Source organism: Heteronotia binoei, chromosome 15, assembly GCF_032191835.1.
Source record: "Heteronotia binoei isolate CCM8104 ecotype False Entrance Well chromosome 15, APGP_CSIRO_Hbin_v1, whole genome shotgun sequence".
Classification (NCBI taxonomy): Eukaryota; Metazoa; Chordata; class Lepidosauria; order Squamata; family Gekkonidae; genus Heteronotia; species Heteronotia binoei.
The window spans coordinates 12,039,894-12,047,594 of record NC_083237.1 but is presented as its reverse complement, the minus strand read 5'-3'; positions in this window follow the sequence as shown (position 1 = coordinate 12,047,594).

The following is a 7,701-nucleotide window of genomic DNA, read 5'->3' as shown; positions in this document are numbered from 1 at the left end:
ACCCCGCCCTTCTCTCTGAACTCAGAGCGGCTTACAATCTCCTATATCTTCTCCTCCCACAACAGACACCCTGTGAGGTGGGTGGGGCTGGAGAGGGCTCTCACAGCAGCTGCCCTTTCAAGGACAACCTCTGCCAGAGCTATGGCTGACCCAAGGCCATTCCAGCAGCTGCAAGTGGAGGAGTGAGGAATCAAACCCGGTTCTCCCAGATAAGAGTCTGCATACTTAACCACTAACACCAAACTGGCTCTCCAGTTTGGAAATATTGGAACTTCCATCTTTTTCTTTTTGGTTTCTATACATACATCCAGGACTTTTATTTGTAGAAAAAGCCCAGCAGGGATTTATTTGCATATTGTAGGGTGGCCAGACCGTCCCGGCCGCCCGGGAATGTCCCGGTTCTGGCCCCCTATTCCTGCCTCCCGGGCTGCCTATACCGGGACCATTTAGAGGTCCCGGTTTAGCCAGCCCCGGAGGCGGTGGGCCGCGGGCGCCGGCGGGGAAGGCGGCGAGTGAGGGAGGGAGCATCCCTGCGCGTGCGCAGGGCCCCTGCGCACGCGCAGGGATGCTCCCTCCCTCACTCGCCGCCTTCCTCGCCCGCGCGCGGGGCCCGGCGGCGGTGGCGGAGGCCGCGGAGAGGCCGCGGAGCAGCCGGCGTTGGTCCCGGGGTGTGGATCCCCCAGTGGGGTGGTCTCGCGACTCCCTCCGCCAGTGTGGATCCCCCAGTGGGGTGGTCTCGCGACTCCCTCTGCCGGCTGTTTCTGATAGCCCTGCGCCCCCTCTTTCATTTGATATGTGTCCCGTGCGGGTGCCACCCTCCCACCGGGAGATGCCGCAAAATGAGCCCCCTTGAGGCTTATGGCAGCAGGGCTCGGGGGAAGCAAGCTAGACTGCTGTTCTTTTGAGGGGTTATAGAGTGTTTCGAGCCCATCCCTGTGGCATCGGTCCCATCGTTGTGGGACCCAGGGGGCCGGCGCAGCGGCACGCCGAAGCAGCCTGTCACTAATAACACAGGTCGAGATGCAGGACAGGAACCCGGAAGTGACCGACAGGCTGTGATGAAGGTGTGACCGAAAGTGATGAAGATGGCGCAGATAGAGCCAACAGAGCAAACAGGACAAAATAAATAGGCTGCATTATGCAGCACAGTTGAGAAAGTGCCTTATCCCATATACTGATGAAGTATATACAGGATTTGAGAACAAAATTGTTTCCGGCGGTGATATTTGGGGGATTTTTGGGGACGTCACAGGAAGTGCTGTGAAGTCACTTCCTGTTTCCGGCAGTGGCATTTGGGGGAAATGATGTCATTTGGGGGAAGTGATGTCACAGGAAGTGATGTCACTTCCCGTTTCCGGCAGGTGACGCGGGGAAATGATGTCACGGGAAGTGGTGTCACTTCCTGTTTCCGGCGGTGGCATGACATCGCCAGAAGTGACGTCACTTCCTGTTTCCGGCGGCGCGCGCTTCGCGCACCCCTACCTCCCCCCCCCCAAGGTGTCCCTGGCTGGCCTTCAGACATTATGGTCACCCTAATATTAGGTCACACCCCCTGATATCACTATTGTTCCACATAGGGCTTTTTGGTAGGAAAAGCCCACCAGTGCCTCAATTGCATATTAGACCACACACCCTGACATCAAGCCAACCAGAACTATATTCCTGTGCGTTCCTGCCAGAGCTATGGCTGACCCAAGGCCATTCCAGCAGCTGCAAGTGGAGGAGTGGGGAATCAAACTCGGTTCTCCCAGATAAGAGTCCGCACACTTAACCACTACACCAAACTGGCTTTCCAGCAGAAGAATAAAATACCCCCCTCCCCCCAATAAAGGCAACTGCGGTTATCCAACGATGAGGGACAGGCATCTGTCAGACTCACAGAGGATGTGGAGATAGGGTTCCAACTGCTTTGTGTTATGAACCATAGTACTGGGACTGTGATCCTGACAGAAGCCCCAATGAGCCCAGTTTCAAAGGAAACCCTGCAAGAGAGACTATTGGCCTAGCCCACCTCACAGGGTTGTTGTGAGGATAAAATGGGGGAAGAGAATGATGTCAGGTGCTTCAGTTCCCCAGTGGGGAGAAGGGCCGGGTATAACAGAAGTAAATGAGTAAAGACCTGTAAATCCCTGTTTTTGCATTACCGACCTTTTCTGGGAGAACAAAGCAAGAGTCAAGTAGCACCTTGAAGACCAACCGAGCTTTACTCAAAAGGTATAGATAATAAGCTTTGTTATTATGCTGAATAAAACTCGGTTGGTCTTCAGGGCACTGCTCGACTCTTGCTTTATTCTACTGCTTCAGACCACCTGGATGCATCAACCTCTTCTGGTGTTAAGAGGCATTTGGGGTTTATTGCACAGTGCATACTGATGTCCACTAGAGGGCAGTGCTGATGTGACAGTCATTCCTCACCTCTTTTCCACTTTCCTTTTACAGAACAGACTATCTCTTGAGTAAGTCACACTACAGATAATTATATATATTTTTTTTAAAAATAAACCCCTCTTCTTTTTGTCCTCATTGCTGTCCACAGCTGGGCTACCTGCTCCCAGTTTGAGAGCCAATTTGGTGTAGCGGTTAAGTGTGCAGACTCTTATCTGGGAGAACCGGGCTTGATTCCCCACTCCTCCACTTACACCTGCTGGAATGGCCTTGGGTCAGTCATAGCTGTTATAGGAGTTGTCCTTGAAAGGGCAGCTGCTGTGAGTGCCCTTGCAGGCTCACCCACCTCACAGGTTGTCTGTTGTGGGGGAGGAAGGTAAAGGAGATTGTGAGCTGCTCTGAGACTCTGAGATTCAGAGTATAGGCAGAATATAAATCCAATATCATCATTGCCATTGCCATCGTCATCATCATCATCTTCATCTTCTTCTTCTTCCCAACCTACGATGCATGAAATGCTTCAGGGATGGTTGTTGAAAGTTGTCTTCCATTGATTTAATGTTGCCAGCTCCGCACCTCAAAAAGGATATTATAGCACTGGAAAAAGTCCAGAAAAGAGCAACTAGAATGATTAAAGGGTTGGAACACTTTCCCTATGAAGAAAGGTTAAAATGCATGGGGCTCTTTAGTTTGGAGAAACGTCAACTGCGGGGTGACATGAGAGAGATTTACAAGATTATGCACGGGATGGAGAAGGTAGAGAAAGAAGTCCTTTTCTCCCTTTCTCACAATACAAGAACTCGTGGGCATTCAATGAAATTGCTGAGCAGTCAGGTTAAAATGGATAAAAGGAAGTACTTCTTCACCCAAAGGGAGATTGACATGTGGAATTCACTGCCACAGGAGGTGGTGGTGGCTACAAGCATAGCCAGCTTCAAGAGGGGATTGGATAAAAATATGGAGCAGAGGTCCATCAGTGGCTATTAGCCACGGTGTGTGTGTATATATATATATATATATATATATATATATATATATATATATATATATATATATATATATATATATATATATATATGTGTGTGTGTGTGTGTGTGTGTGTGTGTGTGTGTGTGTGTGTGTGTGCGTGTGTATATATGTGTGTGTGTGTGTATATGTGTTCTCAGTTTGGTGTAGTGGTTAAGTGTGTGGTCTCTTATCTGGGAGAACCGAGTTTGATTCCCCCACTCCTCCACTTGCACCTGCTGGAATGGTCTTGGGTCAGCCATAGCTCTAGCAGAGGTTGTCCTTGAAAGGGCAGCTTCTGAGAGAGGTCTCTCAGCCCCACCCACCTCACAGGGTGTCTTTTGTGGGGGAGGAAGGGAAAGGAGATTGTGAGCCACTCTGAGACTCTGAAATTCGACGTGGAGGGCAGGATATAAATCCAATGTCTTCTTCTTCTTATTGTTACTACATTGTAATATATAATGAAATAATTATGCAACTCACAGCCCAGTTACTCACAGGCCACGAACTGGTCCTGGTCCAAAGTCCGGGGGTTGGGGACCCCTGGATTAGATGACCCTGGAGGCCTCTTCTGACTCTATGGTTCTAGGATTCAATTCCAATTGCAGATATTTCTGGAGATTTGGGAAGACTGAGCTTGGTACAGAAAAAAAAAAATGTTCTCTACAAAGTTCCCTGTTGCCAGCATCCCTTTCACAGAGCAGAAGAGAGGGGGAATTATTTTCATTAAGACATCTAAAGACTTAGATAGGTCCAAATGCCCGTTGTGTAACTCAGGGGTGACTTCAATTGCCCTGCTATTGCTTAGCCGACTTACTAGTGGCAACAGGGTGCCGAGCAGAAATCCCTTGAGTAACGCAATTTAGGAAATGATATCAAGAGTAACACATGCCTGGAACTCAGTGGGATGGTGCAGAGAGCGGCTGAAGGAACCCTATTGCTGTACCCAAATCACTCACCACGCTCAATGCTCAGCTGAGCTCTAGACGTGCATTCTACACCCCATGTCCTTTTCTCAGGGGCTGCTGTTCTCCTGCAATGAATATAATATGCAAAATGGAGTGACGGTATACAAAACCATACAAAGTAACAGCAACCGACACTAGGCTTGTTGAAGAGTAAAATAATGCAATGTCGCATTGTGTGTAAGTTCTGCTCACTCGGTCCTAGACGGAGACCCTGGGTTCTTTATTACTCCGTTTCAATGTTATTTCTTCAGCGGTACAAGCTATAAACCGAACGATATCATCATTACAATACCGTATTTACTCATCATACGTGATTTTCATAAAAAAATTAATTAATGTTTTTTAGGCTGACCCTCAATCAATTTATATGGGACGCGATGCAATCTTATTCAATCAAAGCATCAATCTATACAAGGAAATGAAATATTGATTGCGATTATTCATTATTTATGTGATGCATGTACTTAATAAAATAAAATTACCTTTCAAGATCTATTTCCAACTTCTTTAGATAGTATTCATTTCCAATTTCTTTATAATTCATGTACTAGAATGAAATAATCATCATAGAATCATAGAGCTGGAGGGGACCTCCAGGGTCACCTAGTCCAACCCCCTGCACAATGCAGGAAACTCACAAACACCTCCCCCTAAATTCACAGGATCTTCATTGCTGCCAGATGGCCATCTAGCTTCTGTAATAAAGAGATAAGTCATACAACCCATATCATTCAAAAACTTTCACATTATACATGAATATATTATTAACCAAATGATGCTTACCAAATTATTTTATGTACGGACTCAAACCTCATGTATCATCAAACACGTCTTAGAATAACCCTATGCTACCTAATTAATATACTGTGGCCATTTCCAGGTGATTTTATTTTATTTTATGATTTTATTTGTACCACCAAAGAAATAATATTGAAACGGAGTAATAAAGGACCCAGGGTCTCCATCTGGGACCGAGTGGGCAGAACTTACAGACAACGTGACATTGCATTATTTTACTCTTCAACAAGGCTAGCGTCGGGTGTTGTTACTTTGTGTGCTGTTCTCCTGCCCCACATCTCGTCTATTTCATGCCAGTGATCATGTGACATCCCTGAGCCTCAGGAAACCAGTTGCTGTGACGACTCAGATGCTCACTTTCTCATCGTTGGTTTCGAGTCGCAGAAGGAGAGCCACCACGTCAAGGCATGGCCTCAATGTTCCTTCTCTTCCTTCTTCATTTCTACTGTAAGTCCTTTCTGGGGACAATTCTGGGGACCTTTAACTGAATCATTTGGGCCAAGGAAGGGTGGGGAGGGGGAGAAACCAAATCTGATAGTTGGCTATCGAAACGGTGCCCAGGTTCGATTTCACTGCATAGTCTCCGTGAATGAATGTGTAGATGTTATATCAGACTGGGTCAGTGGACAGACAGTGTATGGGAAAGAACAGCACATGTCTACAACTGAGGAAGGGAGCTTTTTCCTCTCAATAGCCCATATGTTACAATTCTTGTTGGATCCTAAGATGCTCCTGAACTCAAATCTAACATGTTTGTATAGTTTCCGGTGGATAGCCATGTTGGTCTTCAGTAGTAGTAGAAGAAGAGGTTAGATTGGGGAGGGATGGTGGCTCAGTGGTAGAGCATCTGCTTGGTAAGCAGAAGGTCCCAGGTTCAATCCCCAGCATCTCCAACTAAAAGGGTCCAGGCAAATAGGTGTGAAAAACCTCAGCTTGAGACCCTGGAGAGCCGCTTCCAGTCTGAGTAGACAATACTGACTTTGATGGACCGAGGGTCTGATTCAGTATAAGGCAGCTTCATATGTTCATATATGTTCATATTTATACCCTGCCCTTCACTTGGAGTCTCAGAGCAGCTTACAATCTCCTTTCCCTTCCCTTCCCCACTGCAGACACCCTGTGAGGTGGGTAGGGCTGAGAGAGCTCTCCAGGCACTGCTGAGAGCCAGTTTGGTGTGGTGGTGAAGTGTGCAGACTCTTATCTGGGAGAACAGGGTTTGATTCCCCACTCCTCCACCTGCACCTGCTGGAATGGCCTTGGATCAGCCATGGCTCTCGTAGAGTTGTCCTTGAAAGGGCAGCTTCTGGGGAGAGCTCTCTCAGCCCCACCTACCTCTCATGTACAATTATTGCAGACAGAATTTTCTTTTGGGCCAGTTACCAAATCCAACAATACTCATATGGAATTTGTATCTTGTTTTCCTGCAGTCTGGCGCTCGGAGTCCCAAGTCACTCAGACGCCTTTATTTGGGAACATCTGGGAAGGGGACTCGTTCACCATCACCTGTGACTTCTCCACTGGCTACGGGAATTTCTTTTGGTATCTCCAGCTGCCTGGATCGGCTCCCTCCCTTAAGCTGAAGATAACGTCCAAGGAGAATGTCACCTCGGGGCGCTTCCTAGCGGAGCGTTTGGAGAATGGGAAGCGAAGTCTCCTGCACCTCTCTGACTCTCAGCTTCATGACTCAGGCATCTACTGGTGCGCAGTTGACGCACAGTGATGCAGGAAGAAGGAACACCATGATCATAACCTCAAGCCTTTTCAGCCCTGGTGTGCTCCTGACTCAGCAATGCCGTTCTCCTGAATCAAGTCACCACTATAATATAGTGGGTCCAATGCATGGTTGAGGCAAGGTGGTAGTAAATCATCAGCCAGTTTGGTGTGGAGAGCCAGTTTGGTGTAGTGGTTAAGAGTGCGGACTCTTATCTGGGAGAACCCGGTTCGATTCCCCACTCCTCCACTTGCACCTGCTGGCATGGCCTTGGGTCAGCCATAGCTCTGGCAGAGGTTGTCTTTGAAAGGGCAGCTGCTGTGAGAGCCCTCTCCAGCCCCACCCACCTCACAGGGTGTCTGTTGTGGGGGAGGAAGGTAGAGGAGATTGTGAGCCACTCTGAGACTCTTCGGAGTGGAGGGCGGGATATAAATCCAATCTCTTCATCAACCTCACAGGGTGTCTGTTGTGGGGGAGGAGGGGAAAGGAGATTTGGAGCCGCTCTGAGACTCTTCGGAGTGGAGGGCGGGATATAAATCCAATCTCTTCATCTACCTCACAGGGTGTCTGTTGTGGGGGAGGAAGGGAAAGGAGATTGTGAGCCGCTCTGAGACTCTTCAGAGTGGAGGGTGGGATATAAATCCAATATCTTCATCTACCTCACAGGGTGTCTGTTGTGGGGGAGAAAGGTAAAGGAGATTGTGAGCCGCTCTGAGACTCTTCAGAGAGGAAGGCAAGATATAAATCCAATATCTTCATCTACCTCACAGGGTGTCTGTTGTAGGGGAGGAAGGGAAAGGAGATTGTGAGCCACTCTGAGACTCTTCAGAGTGT